The sequence below is a fragment of the Mustela lutreola genome, chromosome 11 (assembly GCF_030435805.1).
Source record: "Mustela lutreola isolate mMusLut2 chromosome 11, mMusLut2.pri, whole genome shotgun sequence".
In the NCBI taxonomy this organism is placed as follows: domain Eukaryota; kingdom Metazoa; phylum Chordata; class Mammalia; order Carnivora; family Mustelidae; genus Mustela; species Mustela lutreola.
In genome coordinates this window covers 65,631,793-65,653,381 of record NC_081300.1, presented here as the reverse complement: position 1 = coordinate 65,653,381, position 21,589 = coordinate 65,631,793, and the positions used below count along the sequence as shown (strand labels likewise).

Genomic DNA, 21,589 nt, shown 5'->3' with positions numbered 1-21,589 from the left:
TGTCGCCTTTCTCTCCTCTCTTCCAGCTGCCTACCCAGCCGCTCATGGTCATTCTCCCCGGCTGGCTCTCCCCCATCTCCCTTGCTTGTGGATGCTGAAGGTCCCCCGAGCTCACATTTGACCACTTCTCTCCAATTATACTCACACACTTGGCAACTCCTCCAGCTCATGGCATTGAATACCAGTTACATGCTAACAAATCCCAGGTCTCTCCTGTGAACTCCAGGCTCTCTTGTGATGCCTGCACTGTTCAATAGCTGCACTTGAGAAGTCTATCAGGTATCCCAAACAGAACAAGCCCCAAAGGCAGCTTCAGACCTTCCTCCACAAATCGGATCCTCCCTCCACCTTTCCTGCCTCCTGAATAGCAAGTCCATCCTTCTGGTTGCTGCAGTTGGCAAACATGTATGCTTTAGTCTCTCTTAAACCCGACATCCCATCCATCAGGAAATCCTGTGACTTGATCTAAAAGGTATCTTTCAAGGGACGCCTGGGTGGCTCAGTTGGTTGGGCAGCTGCCTTCGGCTCAGGTCATGATCCCAGCGTCCTGGGATCGAGTCCCACATCGGGCTCCTTGCTCGGCGGGGAGTCTGCTTCTCCCTCTGCCTCTGCCTGCCATTCTGTCTGCCTGTGTTTACTCTCTCTCTCTCTCTCTCTCTCTCTGACAAATAAATAAAAAATAAATAATCTTTAAAAGGTATCTTTCAAATCTGACCACTTCCCATCAACTCTCCCTCCAGAGTTGCTGCTTTTGTCTCTCACCTGGATTAATTATAACAGCTTCTTGGGCTCCCTCTTTAACTACCTTGACCCTTCTATATCTGATCTCAGCAGAGCAGCTAAAGGGAACCCTCTTGGGACTCCCATGTTACCCAGAATGAAAGCCCCGCCACTTACAATGGCATGTATTAGAGCACAGATGATCTGTACCTCAGACCTTGCCTCTCAGGATTCCTGTCCCCAGCACTATCCAGTGTCCTTGAACAACACAGCTGTGCTTCCGCCTAAGGGCCTTTGTCCCTGCTGCTCTACTCAGCTGGAGCGCTTTCCCCAGAATCCCCGTGGCTTGCTCCCCCACCTCTTCTGGTCTTCCTCAGCTCTTCTCTCAGTCCACCCTGACCACCCAATTTCCCAGTACTTCCTATCCACTTCCTTATCTTTTTTTTTTTTAAGTCTATAGTGTTTATCACTATATATCATGATATAAAATAATCATTGGAGCACCTGGGTGGTTCATTACATTAAATGTCCATTTTTTTAAAATTTATTTATTTATTCTTGAGAGACAGAGAGAGAGAGGCCAAGGCAGAGGGAGAAGCAGACTCCCCGCCGAGCAGAGAGTCCACTGAGGGACTGGATCCCAAGACCCCGGGATCATGACCCAAGCCAAAGGCAGATGTTTAACCATCTGAGCCACCCAGGGGGCCCGTAAGTGTCCAATTCTTGGTTTCAGCTCAGGTCATGATCTTGGGGTCCTGGGACTCCTGGGATTGAGCCCTGCAGTGGGCTCCACATTTAGGAGGGAGTTTGCTTAAGATTCTTTTCCCTCCTCTCTCTCCCTCTCCCTCCCCCTCTGCTCCTCCCCTCACTCAGGTGTGCATACACACTCTCTCAAATAGATAGATTAGATAGATAGATAGATAGCTTTAAAATAATCCTCTAATTTATTTTGTTTATTCTCTTTTCCCCAAAAGAATGTTAGCTTCATGAGGACAGGACTTTGTGTCTATTCTACTCACTAATGTATCCCTAATATCTAGAACAGTGCTTAAACATAGTTGGCAGTGGACTTTTATTACTAGTTATTGAATTAATGAGTGATGCCTTTTAAACCTACCTTTTAATTTGGGGTGCCTGGGTGGCTCATCAGATTAAGCCTCTGCCTTCGGTTCAGGTCTCAAGGTCCTGGGATCGAGCCCCGCATCCGGCTCTCTGCTCAGCAGGGAGCCTGCTTCCTCCCTCTCTCTTCCTGCCTCTCTCCCTACTTGTGATCCCTGCCTGTCAAATAAATAAATAAAATCTTGGAGGGAGACAAACCATAAGTGACTCTTAATCTCACAAAACAAACTGAGGGTTGCTGGGGGGAGGGGGTTTAGGAGAAGGGGGTGGGATTATGGACATTGGGGAGGGTATGTGCTTTGGTGAGTGCTGTGAAGTGTGTAAACCTGGTGATTCACAGACCTGTACCCCTGGGGATAAAAATATATGTTTATAAAAAATAAAAAAATTAATTAAAAAAAAACCTATTTTTTAATTTAATAATGTGCTAGTATCTTCTGACATCTATAAAACATAAATAGGTGGATTTATTTTATGTTTATATGCAGTTGCATAGCGTTATATCATTTGGACATTCCACCATTTATGCACCATATTGTTGGGCAATTTATATAATATATAACTTCTCACTGTTATGGTAAATGTAGTGATGTAGTGAACATTCTTTTTTTTTCTTTTTAGATTTTATTTATTTATTTGAGATAGAGAGGTGGCAAGAGAGAGCACAAGTAAGGAGAAGATGGGGAAGCAGGCTCTCGCTGAGAAGAAAGCCTGACGTGGGACTCAATCCCAGGACCCCAGGATTATGACCAAGCCGAAGGCAGATGCTTAACCAACTGAACCACCAAGGTGCCCCTATAGTGAACATTCTTAACAATAAAAATTAAAATAATTAGTAATACTTGAGGATTTATATGTGCCACTTCTAAGACTTTTTTTTTTTTTTGCCTTACAATTGTCACCATTAAGGTGTCTATATGTTCTCAACTGTGTCTTATTAGTGTGTTTTACTTTTTATACTTATATTTACAAAAAAAACCTTCTTCATCTGTTTAATCCTTTTAGTCTTGAACACTAGTTTTTCTTACATCAATATTGTCAATACTGGGGTGTCTGTTTTTACCTAAAGGTTTTGTTATTTGCCCTTTCGTGATAATTTGGTTTTAAATCTATCTCATGTCAACAGCATAATAGTTGGACTTTGGTTTTGAATGGAGTGGCTATCCCTATTCAACTAAAAAGCTGTCATTGGTTTAGGAGGGATTTTGCTCATTTAAATACCTCTAAGATTTTTTCTTTTGAAAGTAACAGATGTTGATTGTAAAAAAAAAAAAAAAAAAAAAAAAAACGAAAGTTGCAGTCTAAGTACAGAATTTGAAATTTTCTCATTCCATCCCTATAACAATAATTCCAGAAATATTTTGTTATATGTATATATTTATATGGCCAGAATCACTCCCATGCATATTTTGTGCAAGTGTAAGATGCACACATAAAATTTTGATGAGATTGTATTATACATACTGCTTACCTTATTGTTAAATGAAAAGCTCCTTTATTCTTTCTGTATGCTACATTGTATCTCACCATATTCTAGTACCTTAGTATTTTAACCAGTCTGTTACAGCTAATTAGTTAAATTGTTGCTATTTTTAACTTATTTGAAGCAATGATGAAATCACATTCTACTAACATTTCTCAATAGGGAACCACGAGGAAGTTGCTGTGGCAGGTAAAGGGTGGTTCTGTAAGAATGGCCATCCTTTTGTTTTCACTTGAGTTTACATTTGTGAAAATGATTCTTGGAGCTGGACTGAGAGTTCTGATAGGTGATTGCCTTTTCATTATCAGATAGGTGCTTCTCTTTTTGCCTCAAATATTGGCAGTGGCCACTTTCTGGGCCGGCTGGAATAGGAGCAGCTTCAGGGATTGCTCCTGGGGCCTTCGAGTGGAACGTGAGTCATACCTCCTACGGCCACTAACCTCCCTCTTTATCATTGTCCAAATAAAACTCACAGACATGAAAACTTGCTTTCAGTCTCCAGTAAATAAATATTGAAGACTTCTGGAGAAGACATGGAAGAAAGGAACCAAGTCTTTGAATTCCCAAAAAGATTGTGTCAGTTTTTGTTCTTGGTTATTAAAGTTAATGAAGAGACAGAAAATGCTTACTTACATTCCAAGGGTCATAGCAACACAGTGAACAAAGAACTAATCAGGAGGAGATTAATTAGGAGACTAATCAGGTAGGGAAAAGAGAAAAAATCTTATTAACATTTAAGTTTATGTGTACATATACATTTGTGCTTAAATATACATACAGATATATATGCATACATGTGTATATGTGTGTATATAGACACAGAAATATATGTACATATATGTGTGTATATATGTGTATGCATGTATATATTTGCAGTATGTATTGAGAATGGGCTTGATTAAGCTCTTTGAGATATTTAACTAATTATGACAAAACTCCTAAATGACCTCCTAAGAATACCAAATTTCAACTATAAAACTTATGAAATTGATTATTTATTTAATCTGTGGGATATATTTGTTATAGGACATGAAATTTGTTCACTATATAAGTTCAATATGAGTGAATTTATAAGTCTCAGGCTTATTAATTTATCTCTATATAAATCATCTGACTTTTCTGGATAACTCAGAAAGCTCCTACTTTCTGATTCTTGACTTTCTACAAAAATAAAGAATACTTCTAGCAGAATCAGTTTCAAACCTAGCAAGAAGCCTGGTTTTTACCACAATTTACCTATCAGAATTTATTAGCATCTGCTTTAATATCCAGCTCACCTTACCCCTTCTTTGTAAGAAAGCCAGAGCCAGGGACGCCTGGGTGGCTCAGTTGGTTGGGCAGCTGCCTTCGGCTCAGGTCATGATCCCAGTGTCCTGGGATCGAGTCCCACATCGGGCTCCTTGCTCAGTAGGGAGTCTGCTTCTGCCTCTGCCTGTCATTCCGTCTGCCTGTGCTCGCTCTCTCCCCCTCTCTCTCTCTGATAAATAAATAAAATCTTTAAAAATAAAAAAGAAAGCCAGAGCCAAATTTATTACTTAATTTCAGTAACTTGTATGAAATTTTGGTAGAGTTTCTCCCCCATTTCTCTGAATGGTTTCTAATTTTTTAAAACTATCTTTTATATATAAGCCATCTTTACTCTGATCTGGAAGTAGGCAAACAATAAATTAAAAATAAATCCCCTGAAAACTGGCTCAGTTAACTCCCCAAAATTAAGAATGCACTCACTCTTTCATAGGTTTGTTACACTGGAAGGTGTGCACTTGGGCTGTTGTTTGTAAGTTTCCCCAGTGCTGATACATTTGTTAGTCTCAAAACAGATAGTCACTGAGATTGCATCTCATTTAAGAGCCCAGCCTAATTCTTCTTCTTGGTTCCACGCTCTGTTTCTTCCCTGTGTTCTCGGTTGGGCATTTTCTCCCATTTATATTAAAGCTGAGGTGAGTGTCCATAATCAGTTAATCTGTTCTCTATAAAAAAAATTTCTTACAAATATTGCAGGTATACATAAAAGCATCCTGGAGGACAAGTTAAATTTCTCAGTCTTTTGATTCTTGCACTAACTTCCCTAAATCCTAAGAATGCCTAAAATAACATCATTCTACTTTGGGTACGCAGATACCAGTAACTGCCCGTTGTTTAACTCTGGGACTTATTCAGGGATTCACTTTTGAGGGCTTTTACAGAAAATGTTTTAAAACTTTATCTAAAAATAAGACCCAAATAAATGAAGAGAACAAATATGTTAATGACTAGAAGACAATATCCTAAAAATGTTAGTTCTTTCCAAATTGGTCTGTACTTGGAATGCAATTCCAAACAAAATCCAAACAGGATTTTTTAAGAAGTTGATGCAATTCTAAAATGTATGTAGGAGATAAGGGGATAAAGACATGTCAGTGTCCAGCTAAGAGAGACAGAGTCAATCTAGGCTGCACATCTGTGAAGACATGTGGACTGACATCATCAGCATGGTGGAATAAAAGCTTTCTACTCTCTTCCCTCAAAGGACACCAATTTAGACAATCACCCATAGATAAGAGGGCCTCTGCAGAAGTCCAGAAGTCCACTGGAGAAGTTCTAGCACACTGCTGGAGAAAAAGAAAATCCAAGATTAGACATATTGAAGAGAGTGAGGGAAACAGTTTCATTGTACTTATGTCATTCCTCCCCCAAGGTGGCACAGCTTACTGCCAAGAGAGATCTTCCCAGCCTGAAATTTCTCCCACAGAGGAAATTGATAGCATGGAAGTAAATGCCCAGCTATGAAGTTATGCAGGAGTCTGCCAAGAAGACCCACTTCTTTCTCACATCCAGAATACAGAGGTGTGCTACACATCTCAGGGGGTAGGAGAGGGAGTGACTGAGAAAACAGCAGCCAGGGTTCTCAGAAGGCATCAGAGCAACCCAGATCCTACTAACCACTTTGCAGACTTATCAGGAAGCCTGCCAGGGAGCCACTGGGGTCTCCTCACCTACAGATACCCCCAGCTGGCCCAAAGGGCACCCATCCAACATGCCACACACGTCATCTACATACACCTCCATCCCATGGCTAGCTCCTTTGTGCACCTCTGTTGGTGGCAAGAGTATGTCTTTTTTTGCAGAAAGTTAGTGAGAATTCACAGAAAGCAAGACTAGCCCTGGAACTGGGAGAAAGCACACAAAGTTTAGTATTCAGCATTGCCTTAGGAAAAACAAGAAAAGGAGAGGCTGTCAGAACTTGACCTGGCTTTGCAGAATCAAGAGAAGATATATAATCTTAAAAATCCCCCCCCCCAAAAAAGGAACAAGAAGTGTGGAGCAGGTGTATCCACAGAAAGGTCTGAGAAATCTTCAGAATTTCTAGCAAGGTTTACAGAAGGTTATTTCTCTCCAAAGTCCAGTCGGTAAAGATGAGGAGGTGACTGCTTCCTCAAATGCAAAGACAGTAATACAAAATTTGAAGAACATGAAAAATCAAGGAAGCATGGCACCACCAGAAGAATACAGTTTTCCAGTAACTAAGTCCAAAGAAATGGAGAGCTGAAATTTGTTTGATAAATAATGCAGAATAGTTGTTTGAAAGAAGTTTGGTGGCTAAAAGAAAACACAGAAAGACAATTCAATAAAATAAGGAAAATGACACATGATGGAAATGAGAAATTTAATAGATAGAAATCATGAAAATAAACATGTTCTGGGGTGGGAGAATACAATGGATGAAATGAAAAGTACAATATAGAACATAAATAGTGGACTGGATCAAGCAGAAGAATCTATGAAGTAGAAGACAAGTCATTTGAAATTATTTGGTCAAGGGGACAATGAAAAAGAGCTACAAAAGCCTATGAGACTATGGGATATCATTAAGAGAAACAGCCCACACATCATAGGGCTCCCAGAAGGAGAAAAGAGATGAAAGGGACAGAAAGCTTATTTAAAGAAATAATGACTGAGAACCTCCAAAATCAGGGGAGAAATTTGGATATCCAAGATCATGAGGATCATAAGCGTCCCCAATTTCAACCCAAAACTATATTTTCCAAGACACATCATAATAAAATTATCTAAAAATCAAAGAGAAAAAATTAAAAACAACAAGAAAAAAAATCCTCACATACAAGGGAATGCCCATAATGCTATTGGAAGATTTCTTAGCAGAAGCCTTGCAGGCCAAGAGAGAGTGGGATGATATATTTAAAGTGATAAAAGGGAAAAAAAAACCTACCAACCAAGTATACTTTATGTGATAAAGTTATTCTTCAGAAATGAAGGAGAAATAAAGGCTTTCCCAAATAGACAATAGCTGATGGAGTTCATCACCGCTACAGCTGTCTTACAAAAGTGCTGAAAGAAGTTCTTCAAGCTGAAATGGAAGTGCTACCAAGTAACATGAAAATAAACAATACCTGATAAAGGTAAGTATATAGACAAATTCAGAGTAGCCTAATATTTTTTAAATGGTGGGATGTTAATCACTTAACTCCAGTTTAAAGGTTAAAAGACAAAAGTATTAAAAACAACTATAGCTACAATTATTGGTTAATAAATAAATAATATTAAAAGAAGTAAATTGTGGCATCAAAAAATGTTGGGGTGGGGAATAAGAGTACAGTTTTTGTATGTAATCAAAATTATTGCCTTAAAATAGACTATTATAACTATGAGAAGTTTTATGTAAACCCCATGATAACCAAAAAGCAAAAAGTTAACAGTAGCTATATAAAAGATAAATAGGAGGAAATGAAAGCATACTGCTAAGGAAAATCATTAGTTCACAAAGGAAGATAGCAAGAGAGAAAGAAAATAACAAAGGAATTACAAAACCACCAGAAGACAATTAATAAGATGGCATTAGTAAGCCCTTATGTAAGTAAGGTTTGTTAATATCTCCAACACCTCATGTCATTACCTTTTTTTATATACTGAGAGTTTCAAGATTTACTCTCTTAGCAACTTTTAACTATTAAATACAATATTGTCAACGATAGCCACCATGCTAATTTTAAAATCCATTTAGCCACTCTATGCCTTTGGATTGAAGAATTTAATTCATTTATATTTAAAGTTGCTAAGAGAGTAAATCTTGAAACTCAGTATTAAAAAAAGGTAATGACATGAGGTGTTGGAGATATTAGCAAACCTTACTGTGATAATCATTTCATGAGTATTTGTATATCAAATCATGTTGTACACCTTAAACTTACACAGTGTTATATGTCATTATATAATCCATAAAGTTGGAAAAAGAAATTAAATGTATGTAAAAAGGCAAAAGCATAAGAATAGCAAAGATACTCCTATCAAAGAAAAATAAGAAGGATTTTTCCTACAGATATCAAGACTTACTATAAAACTATAGTAATTAAGACACTATGATATTGACACAAGGATAAAAACATTAACAAGTGGAAGAGGAAAATAACCCAGGAATACTCATATATATGGACATTTGATTTATGACCTCCGTGGTGCTGCAGACCACTGAGGAAAGGGTCAATTGATTATCATATTAAAAAAAGCAGATTGGTGGGCGCCTGGGTGGCTCAGTGGGTTAAGCCGCTGCCTTCGGCTCAGGTCATGATCTCAGGGTCCTGGGATCGAGTCCCGCATCGGGCTCTCTGCTCAGCAGGGAGCCTGCTTCCCTCTCTCTCTTTTTGCCTGCCTCTCTGTCTACTTGTGATTTCTCTCTGTCAAATAAATAAATAAAATCTTTTTTTAAAAAAAAGCAGATTGGATGCCTATTCTACACAAAATAAATTTAAATTGATTAAAGACTTAAATAGGAAAGGTAAAAGATTTCAAACTTCATAAGGAAGTACAGCATGACTTTATGTCTTTGAGACAGAGAAAGATTTTAAAGTAAGTTGGAGAAAAGTCAAAGCCTGCCTGACCACCAATGTACACATGCATGCATGAGAACCCAGGGAACCGAAAAAAGAAACTAGAAGGAGCTCTACCATGCAGAGACAGAGCTGTACCTCTGAGATCTGTGACTTTATAGTTCCTAGGACTCAGTACATTACCCAGCCCACCCAATGTAGGCAGTGGATAGCAGAAGTCTTACTCATAACGGAGGGCTAAAAAAACAACAGAAAATTTATGTGAGAGCTCCAAAACCAAAGGTACCAAAGAGAGGATTAACCCCCAAATCTGCATATAAATTCTGCAAGAAACCCTGACTGCCAGACTACTCAATTGCCAGGAAAACCTCTAGACCAGGCTAAATTAGCAGCAGCTAAAAGCTAAAAAAAAAAAAAAAAAAAAAAAAAAAAAAAAAAAAAACCAAGCAGAGACATCAACTGCTACACCCTGCAGGGTGGAGGTGGGAGGTGGGATGGCATGAAAGATGTTGCAGTTTGAGTCCAGGGAGGTTAACTGCCTAAAAAGCAAGAAACAGCAATCCTCAGAACAAAACAGATTCTAGAATGCTGTATCATATGATCGATGATGGCCAGTCTGCAACCAAGAATTATTAGACATATAAAGAAATGGAATTATAAATGTGACCCAGAGGGTGGCACCTGGGTGGCTCAGTGGGCTAAAGCCTCTGCCTTTAGCTCAGGTCATGATCCCAGGGTCCTGGAATTGAGCCCCACATCAAGCTCTCTGCTCAGCGGGGAGACTGCTTCCTCTCTCTCTCTCTCTCTCTCTCTCTGCCTGCTTCTCTGCCTATTTGTGATCTCTGTCTGCCAAATAAATAAATAAAATCTTTTTTTAAAAAATAGGGGCACCTGGGTGGCTCAGTGGGTTAAGCCGCTGCCTTCAGCTTGGGTCATGATCTCAGGGTCCTGGGATCAAGTCCCACATCGGGCTCTCTGCTCAGCAGGGAGCCTGCTTCCTCCTCTCTCTCTGCCTGCCTCTCTGCCTACTTGTGGTCTCTGTCTGTCAAATAAATAAATAAAATTTTAAAAAAATAATAAAATAAAAAATAAAAATAAATAAAAATAAAAAAATGTGACCCAGACTCTAAGAGAAAAAGCAATAAATAGAAACTGACTCTGACCAAGCCCAGATGTTGATTTAACAAACAAAAGACTTCAAACCTACAATTATAAATATGTCCAAAGAAGTAAATTGTGATACCGTTGAATAAGCAAATAGGGCCTCTCAACAGAGAAACTGAAACTATAGAAAAGAACCAAATGGAAATTCTAGAGTTGAAAAGCACAATAGCTGAAATGAAAAGTTCACAAGGGGAGCTCAAAAGCACAAATAAGATAGCAAACGAGAGAATCAGTAAACTTAAGGATAATAGGAATTATTATTACCCAGGAGAAAGAACAGAAAAGAAAAAATCTGAAGAAAAAGGAAGAAAACCTCAGGACCTATGATATAATATCAAACAGTCCAGCATGCATTTACTTGATATCCCAAAAAGGAGAGAGAAACAGGCAAGAAAAAAATTTTTTGAAGAAATAGTAACTGAAAATATCCCAAATTTTGGTGGAAAGTGATAATTTACTGCTATAAAAATCTTAACAAACACCAATAAACACACTAAAAGCTACCCCTAGGTTTACATCATAGTCAAACTGCTAAAAGCAAAGATAAAGAAGAAATTTTGAAAGAAGTAAAAGAAAAAAGAACACATTACATGCAGGGGAGAAATGGTACAGTCAATGGATGAGATCTAGATGGAAGATATAATGGATATCAGGTATAATGGGAGCCAGGAAATATTTGAATGACATATTCAAATGCTGAAAGGAAGAAAAATCTGTCCACCAAGAATTCCATATCCAGTAAAAGTACTCTTCAAAAATGTAGATGAAATGTGTATAAATATCAAATCATTATTTATATGCCTAAAACTAGTATAATGTTATATATCAATTTTACCTTAATTTTTAAAAACTTGATGCAAAAATAAAAAGAGGGTGACTAAGTAGAGTAAGATTTCTCAACTAGGACAAAAAACATAAACCACAGAGGAAGAAATTGATGTGTAGGACTTCAAAATAAAATTTTAAACCTTAACTCTTCTAAAGATATCTTTAAGAAAGTGAAAAGTCAAGCTAGAGATTGGGGGAAATATTTCTAGAACATATTTACAATAAAAGACTTATATCCACAATGTGTATTTTGTTTTTCTAAAAAACCTTAAAACTCAGTTTTTAAAGTTTTTCAGTATTTAAAGTTTTAAATAGCTGTTTCACCAAAGAAAACAGACAAATGGCAAGTAATCATATGAAACTATCCTCACTACAACTGATCATTAGGAACATTATGTAAGATGCCACTGTACCAGACAGAATGTCTAAGAGGAGAACAACTGACACTAGCAAGAGTTGGAAAGGTGTGGGGTAACTGAGACTCACACGTTTCTTGAGGAAATGCAGAATGGCATGGCCACATCAGGGAGGACAGTTTGGCAGTTTCCCCACAAACTAATCCTGACCACCCAGCCAAGTATTTCCTTAGATCTAGATTTTTATGTACTCTGGAGAAATGAAAATACATGTCCACACATAAATTTGCACATGAAGCTTCGTAATGGTCATGTTTCTACTAGCCAAATCTTGAAAAAATCTAAATTGCAGTAGGAGAGTGGAGGAACAGCACACAACATCATATACCAAGCAGCATTAAAAAGGCATCCCACAACCATGTGGCTGAGTCTCAAGAACATTAGGCCAGTGAAAGAATCAGGACATTAAAAAAGAGTACATAGTATATGATTTCATTTATTTAAAATTCTAGGAAACATCTGTAGGGAAAGCTGATACTGGTTGTCTGAGACCAAGGGTGGGGTGAAGGCCTTGATTGCAAATCCTAGGGGGTCCTGTGGGGGGTGTTAAGAATGCTTAATATTTCAAGTATGGTGGTAATCACATAACTGTATGTATTTTCCCAAAGTTATCAAACTTGACACTTAAAATGGGAGAATTTCACTGAATAGAGCTACCCTACAACCCAGCAATTACAGTATTAGGTATTTAGCCAAAGGATACAAACGGGATCTGAAGGGGCACCAGAGTCCCAGTGTTTATAACAGCAATGTCCTCAATAGCCAAACCATGGAAAGAGACCAGATTTCCATCAACAGATGAATGGATAAAGAAGATGTGGTATATATACACAATGGAATATTATTCAGCCATCAGAAAGAATGGAATCTTACCATTTACATCGACATGGATGGAACAGGAGGGTATTATGCTGAATGAAATAAATCAATCAGAGAAAGATGGTTTCATTCATATGTGGAATTAAAGGAACAAAACAAAGGATCATAGGGGAAGGGAGGAAAAAATAAGATGAAATCAGAGAGGGAGACAAACCATGAGAGACTCTTAACTATAGGAAACAAACTGAAGGCTGTTGGGAGGGAGTAGAGGAAGGATGGGCATAATTGGGTGATGGGCATTAAGGAGGGCACATGATGTAATAAACACTGCGTGTTACATGCAACTGATGAATTATTGAGCCTTACATCTGAAGCTAAAGATACACTATAAGTTAACTAATTGAATTTAAATAAAATAAGTTTAAAAAAATAGTGAAAATTTTTAAATATTTGTAGAGAGGCATCAAAAATGTGGGAAAGCTTACTTGCCATGCATCTTAGTGTCTGCAATGATGAAGCCATAATCCCAGGAAAACTACCTCAGATTGTGACTGTATTTTGGGATAAGGTCTTTAAAGAAGTAACTAAGGTAAAAATGAGGTCATTAGTGTGGGCCCTAATCCAGTAGGACCTTATAAGAAGAGAAAATTTGGACAGAGACATATACAGAGGTAAGAGGGTAGGAAGACACAAGATAACAGCCATCAACAAGCCAAGGACAGAAGCCAGGAATGGACCCTTCCTTCACTGGTCCCAGAAGAAAACAAGCCTGCTGACAGCCTCCAGAACTTCCAGCCTCAAGAACTATGAGACTGTAACAGTTCTTTTTTTTTTTTTTTTTTTTTTTTTGACAGACAGAGATTACGGTAGACAGTGAGGCACGCAGAGAGAGGAAGGGAAGCAGTCTCCCTGCTGAGCAGAGAGCCCGATACGGGGCTCGATGCGGGGCTCAATCCCAGGACCCTAGGATCATTACCTGAGCCGAAGGCAGAGGCTTTAACCCATTTAGCCACCCAGGCGCCCCGAGACTGTAACATTTCTATTGCTTAAGCCCCTCCGTCTGTTGCACTCTGGGATAGCAGCCCTAGAAAATGAATTCAATCAGCAAGTGTAAAGTAGAATCACCAAGAAAGAGCCATATATGACAGTATATGATTAATAACCCAATAGAAGGTGGGGTGCCTGGGTTATGCCTCTGCCTTCAGCTAAGGTCATGATCCCAGGGTCCTGGATCGAGCTCCACAATGAGCTCTCTGCTCAGCAGGGGGCCTGCTTCCCCCTGCCCCCTGACACCTTTCCCTCTGTCTGCCTCTCTGCCAACTTGTGAACTCTCTCTGTCAAATTAATTAATTAATTAATTAATTAAAATTTTTGAATTAAAAATATATATGTAAAAGAACCAAACAGAAGGTGAAAATATTAAAGTCATAGGTGTTTAGGAGAGGATACATGGTCCCTGTGAAGCCCACAGGTAAGTTTTCATAAAGCAGATGGATTTTGAGGTAGAACTTAAAATAGACACATGTGAGCAGGTGCACATGAGGATTCTCAGGGCAGGTGAGACAGTTTACATTTAACTATTATTTATTCACCTACCACGAGCCAGGCTCTGTGCCTGGGTCCAGGAATCTAATAAACAAAGAGGCACACTCCCTGCCATGGGGCGCCCACAGTTGGAGACAATGGAAGTCAAAATGAAGAGGATTGTTGGGGACAGCCAGCACATGCACAAGAGCATGAGTACAGAGGACTAGGTTCAAGAGCTGTTGAGTCAAGTTCTGTCTCTCCTGAGCACTTGTTGTATTTGTAGTATGTGATAAGTCATTTGATTTTGCTCTGTGGAGTATTTCGTGAAGGTGATTTGTCATTAGACCTGTAGAGTTAGCAAGATTCCCTTCTGCATTCAGGAGATTACACAGAAAGCTGGGCTCTTGAAGACAGTACTATTTCCTCTCCTTTCTTATTTCCCCCATCCTAACAAAGCCAGAGTGAGTGACCCTGCTATACCTTATATTCCTGGCCCTTTCCTACCATCAGCTGTGTCTCGGTGACAATCAGCATATTGCAAGCAAGACTCATCCCTGTGGGTCTGCCTCTTCTGGCACTCTATCTGGTGATGACTTCTTTTTTGCTTTTACAGGTGACGACAATGCCAGAATATTTGAGGAAGAGGTTTGGTGGCTTTCAGATCCAGCTCCTCCTTGATATTCTACTTATTCCTCTATATCTTTAATAAGATCTCAGTGAGTTGTGTAAAAGTCAGCCCAAGAAAGAAAACAGAGGTGAACAAAAATTCAGTAGGCAGGAGATGCTAGATTGGTCTCAGCAGTTCACTCTGGGACCCCACAAATTGCTTACGGCCTCTGCTATCTAAGTCAGAGGAGAGAAAAAAATAACTGAATAATACTTACAAAAAATAAAATCAGAGGCATCTTCTTTGTGCCCCAAGCCTAGGTTATATGTCCCTCCTTTGTATTTTCAGAGAACATTGGGCTTACCTGTGTCATGTCATTAGGTGATGTCATTCCTCCGCTTAAAACAATTCAAGAGTTTTCTACCACCCCTACAAGAAAACCTAAGCCCCTTGTTATGATCTGTAAGGATGTCGGGTTCTTGTCCCTGCCTCTCAGCCTTGTCTCCTGGTCTCCTCCCTCGTCATCAGGCTCTGGCCACACTGCCTGCCTTATTGTTTCTCAAACCCACCAAGCTTATTCCCACTTGAAGCCTTCAACACTTGCCCTACATTGTGTCTGGAATGTTCTTCCCTCAGATTTTTCAAATATCACCTCCTTGGCGAGGTCTTCCGTGGGTTTCATGAGATTCCATGAATCATGAGATTCCAGCCAATCTCTACTCCATTATTGGATTTTTATTTTCTCTGTAGTACTTGTTACCATGTGAAAGTGAGTTGTTTCCTTGATCATTATCTGTCTCCTCCACTTCAGTGCGAGCTTCTGTAGGTCCAGGGCCTTTCCTGGCTTCTTCACTACATTACCCACTATGCTGAGAAAATGATTAGCACTTAAGACATTCGATTCATGTTTTGGGGTTTCTGTTTTGTTTTTGTTTTTGTCTTAGTAACCAAATGAGTGTCACTTACCACACTGCATAGAATTGCCTATTTAGTATCTGTCACTAAATATAGGGTCCCTGAGGACAGCAGCCGAGTCTTAGTAACTCTTGTGTCTTCTAAACCCTGTTGAGTATCTACTATATTGGCACTTAGTAAACATTTGATGAATAAATGGATAGATGAATGTTGGGTTCCTTGTATCGCTACTCTGGAGACCACAATAACAAAGTAAGAGAAGAGCCAGTTAAATGATATGCACATGCTTTAAAATCAGTGCCAGCTAAGCCAAGGGTCAACAAATCTGGCCTGCAGTCCAATCAGCCTTGTCTTCTCCTTTGTTTGATCTAAGAATTTTTTTTTGTACAGTTTTAAATGGTTATGAAAAACAGAGACAAGTATGTGGCCTGCAGAGCCTACAGTATTTACTATCTGGTCTTTTCGAGAAAAAGCTTGCCAGGGCCTGATGGATGAGCTGACCTCTTTACCTTTTCCCAATGGCAGAACTGTAGGAATGGCTCTCTTTGCACACACTCCCTGCTACAACTCCAGGGAGGAAGAGGCTTAGTTTTGTCTGAACTGAATTAACTGGATTAACCCAAGCCCTAAAGGGGCTGACGTTGCTGAACTCATGGGGCACAAGTCTTTCTGCCCAACAGAACTTGGGTAGATTTAGTCTCTATCCATTAGCAATAAAGTAGGTGTGCTAATCATAGACCACTTCCTGCAAATGGCTTCTAGGGTCTTTATGATACTGCTGTTGAATGAGCTGGAAATGAAAATGCAGCTTGTTGCCTGTGCACTTATTTCAGGTAGAGATCTGTACTGGTGCCATGTTCATGAGACTGGTTTGGGGGTTAGATGTCTATCTGGCCACCATAGTCTTGCTGACAGTTACTGGCGTTTATACCATCACAGATGAGGTTACTATAACCATGCACATATTTATATTGACACAAAAGCTCTCCTCTTATAGTGGAGTGGTAGTAGGCATTGAAGCAGGGAGTCTCCAGCTTTTGCATTTTTGCTAAGTCTATAGATCACATTGCTAGACCCAAGGGGGTGGAACAGTGAAAATAATTGTGGTGGGGTACCTAATTGGTTTCCTACCTCTAGAAATCAGATCAGGCCTGTGGGAGCTTTCCGAGGGCACTGGCAAGGAGGGCAGTGATCATGTGTGAGGTGGGCCACGGCCTGACACTTCAGACTGCCAGGTAATGGAGTAGAAGCAGAGAGGGGATGAGGCAGATGCAGCAGCTCTCGGCATCCCGGTCACCTGGTAAGCTGGTTGGGCCGTCAGATGGGATCTTTTATGTAGACGGTTCTGTCCCAGAGTATCGCCCTACGTTTTGAGAATGGAAGATCTCATCACTTGTTTTTTCCAGCCACAATGCAAATCTGAGATGCTGGTGAGTATCCCTGGCAGTCCACCACTATCTGAATGGGGAGGAGCAGGCTGGGAATGGAATGTATTCAGTCAATGGCTGTCAATGCACAAGGGAATGGAAGTTGGGGGCTTTTTCTCAGGGGACATTTGGTAATGTCTGGAGACATTTTCAGCATTCACAACTGGGAAGAGGGGTGGTTTCTATTGGTTTCTAGCAGAAAGAAGCCAGGGATGCTGCTAACTGTTGCTTCCAAACCGAGATTTTGTGAGTGAAATGTACTTTTTTTCCTTAGGAGAACTACCAGCTTTTCATTAATCCAAAAAGGGGAATGTAAAGGGAAACTGGAACATAGAAGGGCAAGATAAGAATCCAGCAAAAGGGGGCACCTGGGTGGCTCAGTGGGTTAAAGCCTCTGCCTTCGGCTCAGGTCATGATCCCAGGGTCCTGGGATCGAGCCCCGCATGGGGCTCTCTGCTCTGTGGGGAGCCTGCTAACTCCTCTCACTCTCTCTGCCTGCCTCTCTGCCTACTTGTGATCTCTGTCTGTAAAATAAATAAATAAAATCTTAAAAAAAAAAAAAGAATCCAGCAAAAGATCATGAGAGGTATTAAAGAGAGAAAACAGGATGTACAAAGACTGAACATTGTATTATAAGACCTACTGAGTTAAAGGTACAGAAGGTATAAATGGAGCAATCTGGGAGGAAGCAACACTGTAGAATAGAGACACAGAAATGACTTTCAGCAGGGAGTCTCAAATGTGGATTTTGTTTCTCTTTCTTCTACCTATTCAGGTTGTTTTGCAGCTGTGGTTTACTGATACCTTACATGCTGTTATTATGGTCCTGGAATCAATCATATTAATGGGTTTTAGTAAGTTAATCTTGGAAAACTGGGCCCCATAAGCGGAATCTTTGAATCTGATTGTCACCTAGGGCCACTTCAGCACCTTCTTCTCACAGACAAGGAGACTGAAGCCCTCAGAACCCAAGAGCATTGTCTCAGATCACCCAAGAAGTTGGGGGCGGGAAGTGGGCAGGAACTTCTGCTCACTTCAGAAGACCAAAGAGTCAAAGAGTCAAGAAACAGGAGTGGCAATGATAAACTCTAGTGCTTTGGGACAGTGTCAAGTGACCCAACACACTCACCCCCACCTCTATGCCTCTGTCCATGTTCTTTCCCTCTAAGTAGAACACCCTCACTATTTCATCCATGTGGTTAAATCCACCCATCAATGTCAACAGAAGATCCACCCAACCTCCCCCGAGAAGCTGTGATTCTATGATTATTCCATCCACATGTCTTTTTTCCTGTGGACTCACATCACTACCACATACCACTTAATATTCTGTGATACATATCCTGATTCTTCATTGATTGTGTCACATAACAAATCATACCTCCCAGCTCTCAAACTTCTTAAGAACAAAAACCACTGTATCCTGCACATAATGTGCAGTCTGAGACACATGATTGGTGCTTATTAAGTAGTAAGAATGAAAATGATGGCTAATATGAATCAAGTATCAGGTACTGCTAGGTATTGCCTTATTTAATCACCACAGCCACCATGACGCCTTACTGCTGTTGTTATCCCCATTTTACAGATGAGGAAAAGGAGTTACTCAGTTAAGTAACTTGCTCATGAGAACACCAAGAGCAGAACTCATAGCTGATCTCTAAGCACCAAAGTTCAACAGGTGATCTAATACAATATAGTATCTATAATGGCAGGTACACTTACCTTAATATGAAAGTTTCCTTCCACTAGGGTGAGATAATGACCTTAGTGAGGTTGGTGTTACGCACTGCTCCATGGGTCAGAGATTGATCTTACATAAATCTAGAAGGGAAAACTCTTGGCTTGGGTGTTGAAAAATTATTGAAATGATATGTGAATATGGTTGAAGGACTATGACTCCATAGAGCATATTGTTGAGCCCCACTGAATCAGAAATGATAGAATCAGAGTCACATAATCCTCAGTCTTACCATTTAGTAAGCATTTGTGTGCCATCAAGGATACTAAGTGCCTTATTGCTGGAACACAAAATACATGTCAGGCATGAGCCAAGGAATTTTTTAATGAACTGAGAAGCAGCAAATAATTTGAGTGACAAAACTGTCTAAACTATAAAACACACAAAGTCATTGTATTTAATTGCATACGAGTATTAAATATCAACATTTTTTAAAACAGCCAAGTTCACCCCAATAGTTGAAAATGACATCCAGTTAAACTTTAAGAGCAGGTGGAATATTTCATTTAATGTTAGCAATTATATCTCTAAATAACTATATGTTCTTCACTGTTACAGACTGAATATTTGTGTCCCCCCAACAAAAATTCATATGTTGAAATCCTAACTCCCAATTGTGATGGGAGGTGGTACCTTTGGGAAGTGATTCGGTCTTGAGGGCAGAGCACTCATGAATGGCTTTATTATTCTTATAAAAGAGACCCTAGAGAACCCCCTCACTTTTCTACCATTTGAGGACACATTAAGAAGATGGCTATCTGTGAGCCAAGAAGGAGATTCTCACTAGACACCCAATCAGCCAGCACTTGATCTCAGACTTCCTAGCCTCTGGAGTGGTGGGAAGCAAATATATAGTTTATAAATCACTCAATCTATGGTATTTTGTTATAGCAGCCCAAACAGACTGACATTTTCTGAGAAATGTAATGGGATTTTTAAAATTGGGGCATTCATATTAGTTCTTCTGGTAAGTAAACTATTTTAAAGTATTGGAATAATTGTTTTCTTTTAAAAATATGCAAGAATTTGGGGCGCCTGGGTGGCTCAGTGGGTTAAGCCGCTGCCTTCGGCTCAGGTCATGATCTCAGAGTCCTGGGATCGAGTCCCGCATCGGGCTCTCTGCTCAGCAGAGAGCCTGCTTCCCTCTCTCTCTCTCTGCCTGCCTCTCCATCTACTTGTGATTTCTCTCTGTCAAATAAATAAATAAAATCTTTTAAAAAAATATGCAAGAATTTATACACCCAAATGAGTGTTGTTCAAACTAGTCACCACGAGACCCCATGTATATATAATTATAATTTTTTATTTTTTATTATGTTCAGTTAGCCACTGTTTAGTACATCATCAGTTTTTCGATGTAGTGTTTAATGATTCATTAGTTATGTATAACACCCAATGCTCATCCCAGCATGTGCCCTCCTTAATACCTATCACCCTGTTACCCCCTCCCCCCACTCCTCTCCCCTCTGAAACCCTCAGTTTGTTTCCTGGGGTCCATAGGCTCTCATGGTTCATCTCCCTCTCTGATTTCTCTGCCTTCAAATTTCCCTCCTTATGGTCCTCCAAACTATTGCTTATGTTCCACATATGAATGAAACCATATGATAATTGTCTTTCTCTGCTTGACTTACTTCACTTAGCATAATCCTCTCCAGTTTGATCCATGTCAGTACAAATGGTGGGTATTCATCTTTTCTGATGGCTGAATAATATTCCGTTGTATATATGTACCACATCTTCTTTATCCATTGATCTGTTGAAGGGCATCTTGGCTCCTTCCACAGTTTAGTTATTGTGAACATTGCTGCTATGAACATTGGAGTACATGTGCCCATTCTTTTCACTACATCTGTATCTTTGGGATAAATACCTAGTAGCGCAATTGCTAGGTCATAGGGTACCTCTATTCTTCAGATCTTGAGGAACCTCCATACTGTTTTCCAGAGTGGTTGTACCAGCTTGCATTCCCACCAACAGCATAAGAGGGTTCCCCTTTTCCCACATCCTCGCCAACATTTGTTGTTTCCTGTTTTGTTAATTTTTGCCATTCTAACTGGTGTGAGGTTGTAGCTCATTGTGGTTTTGATTTGAATTTCTCTGATGGCTATTGATGCTGAGCATTTTTTCGTGTGTCTGTTACCCATCTGTATGTCTTCTTTGGAAAAGTGTCTGTTCATGTTTTCTGCTTATTTTCTGACTGGATCTGTTTTGGGGGTGGCGGGGGAGTAATGGCTATCCAGATTTTTTTAATTTAATTTAATTGTGTCTGTGTTTGAGAGTTGCATTTGAGAAGTTCTTTTTTTTTAAAAGATTTTATTTATTTATTTATTTATTTGACAGGCAGAGATCACAAGTAGGCAGTGAGGCAGGCAGAGATATGAGGGGGGAGCAGGCTCCCCACGGAGCAGAGAGCCCAATGTGGGGTTCGATCCCAGGACTCTGGGATCATGACCTGAGCTGAAGGCAGAGGCTTTAACCCACTGGGCCACCCAGGCGCCTCGCATTTGAGAAGATCTTTATAGATCTTAGATATCAGCCCTTCATCTATAATGTCATTTGCAAATATCTTCTCCCATTCCATGGGCTTCCCCTTAGTTTTGTTGACTGTTTCCTTTGCTCTGCAGAAACTTTTTATCTTGATGAGGTTCAAGAAGTTCATTTTTGCTTTTCTTTTACTTGTCTTTGGAGGCATGTCTTGAAGGAAGTTACTGTGACTGATGTCTAAGAGGTTACTGCCTATGTTCTCCTCTAGGACTTTGATGGATTCCTGTCTCACATTGAGGTCTTGCATCCATTTGGAGTATATCTTTGTGTAGAATGTAAAGGAATGGTCTAGTTTCATTATTCTATATGTAGCTGCCCAATTTTCCCAGTACCACTTATTGAAGAGATTGTCTTTTCTCCATTGGATATTATTTTCCTGATCTATCAAAGATTAGTTGACCATAGAGTTGAGGGTCCATTTCTGGAGTCTCTATTCTGTTCCATTGATCTATGT

The 21,589-nt window shown here is 39.8% G+C and overlaps 1 pseudogene; it reads left to right on the top strand.

Moving 5' to 3' along the window:
- Positions 1-13,823: 13,823 nt before the first annotated feature.
- Positions 13,824-21,589, top strand: part of LOC131810975 (sodium/glucose cotransporter 1-like) — a 45,730-nt pseudogene continuing 37,964 nt past the window's right edge.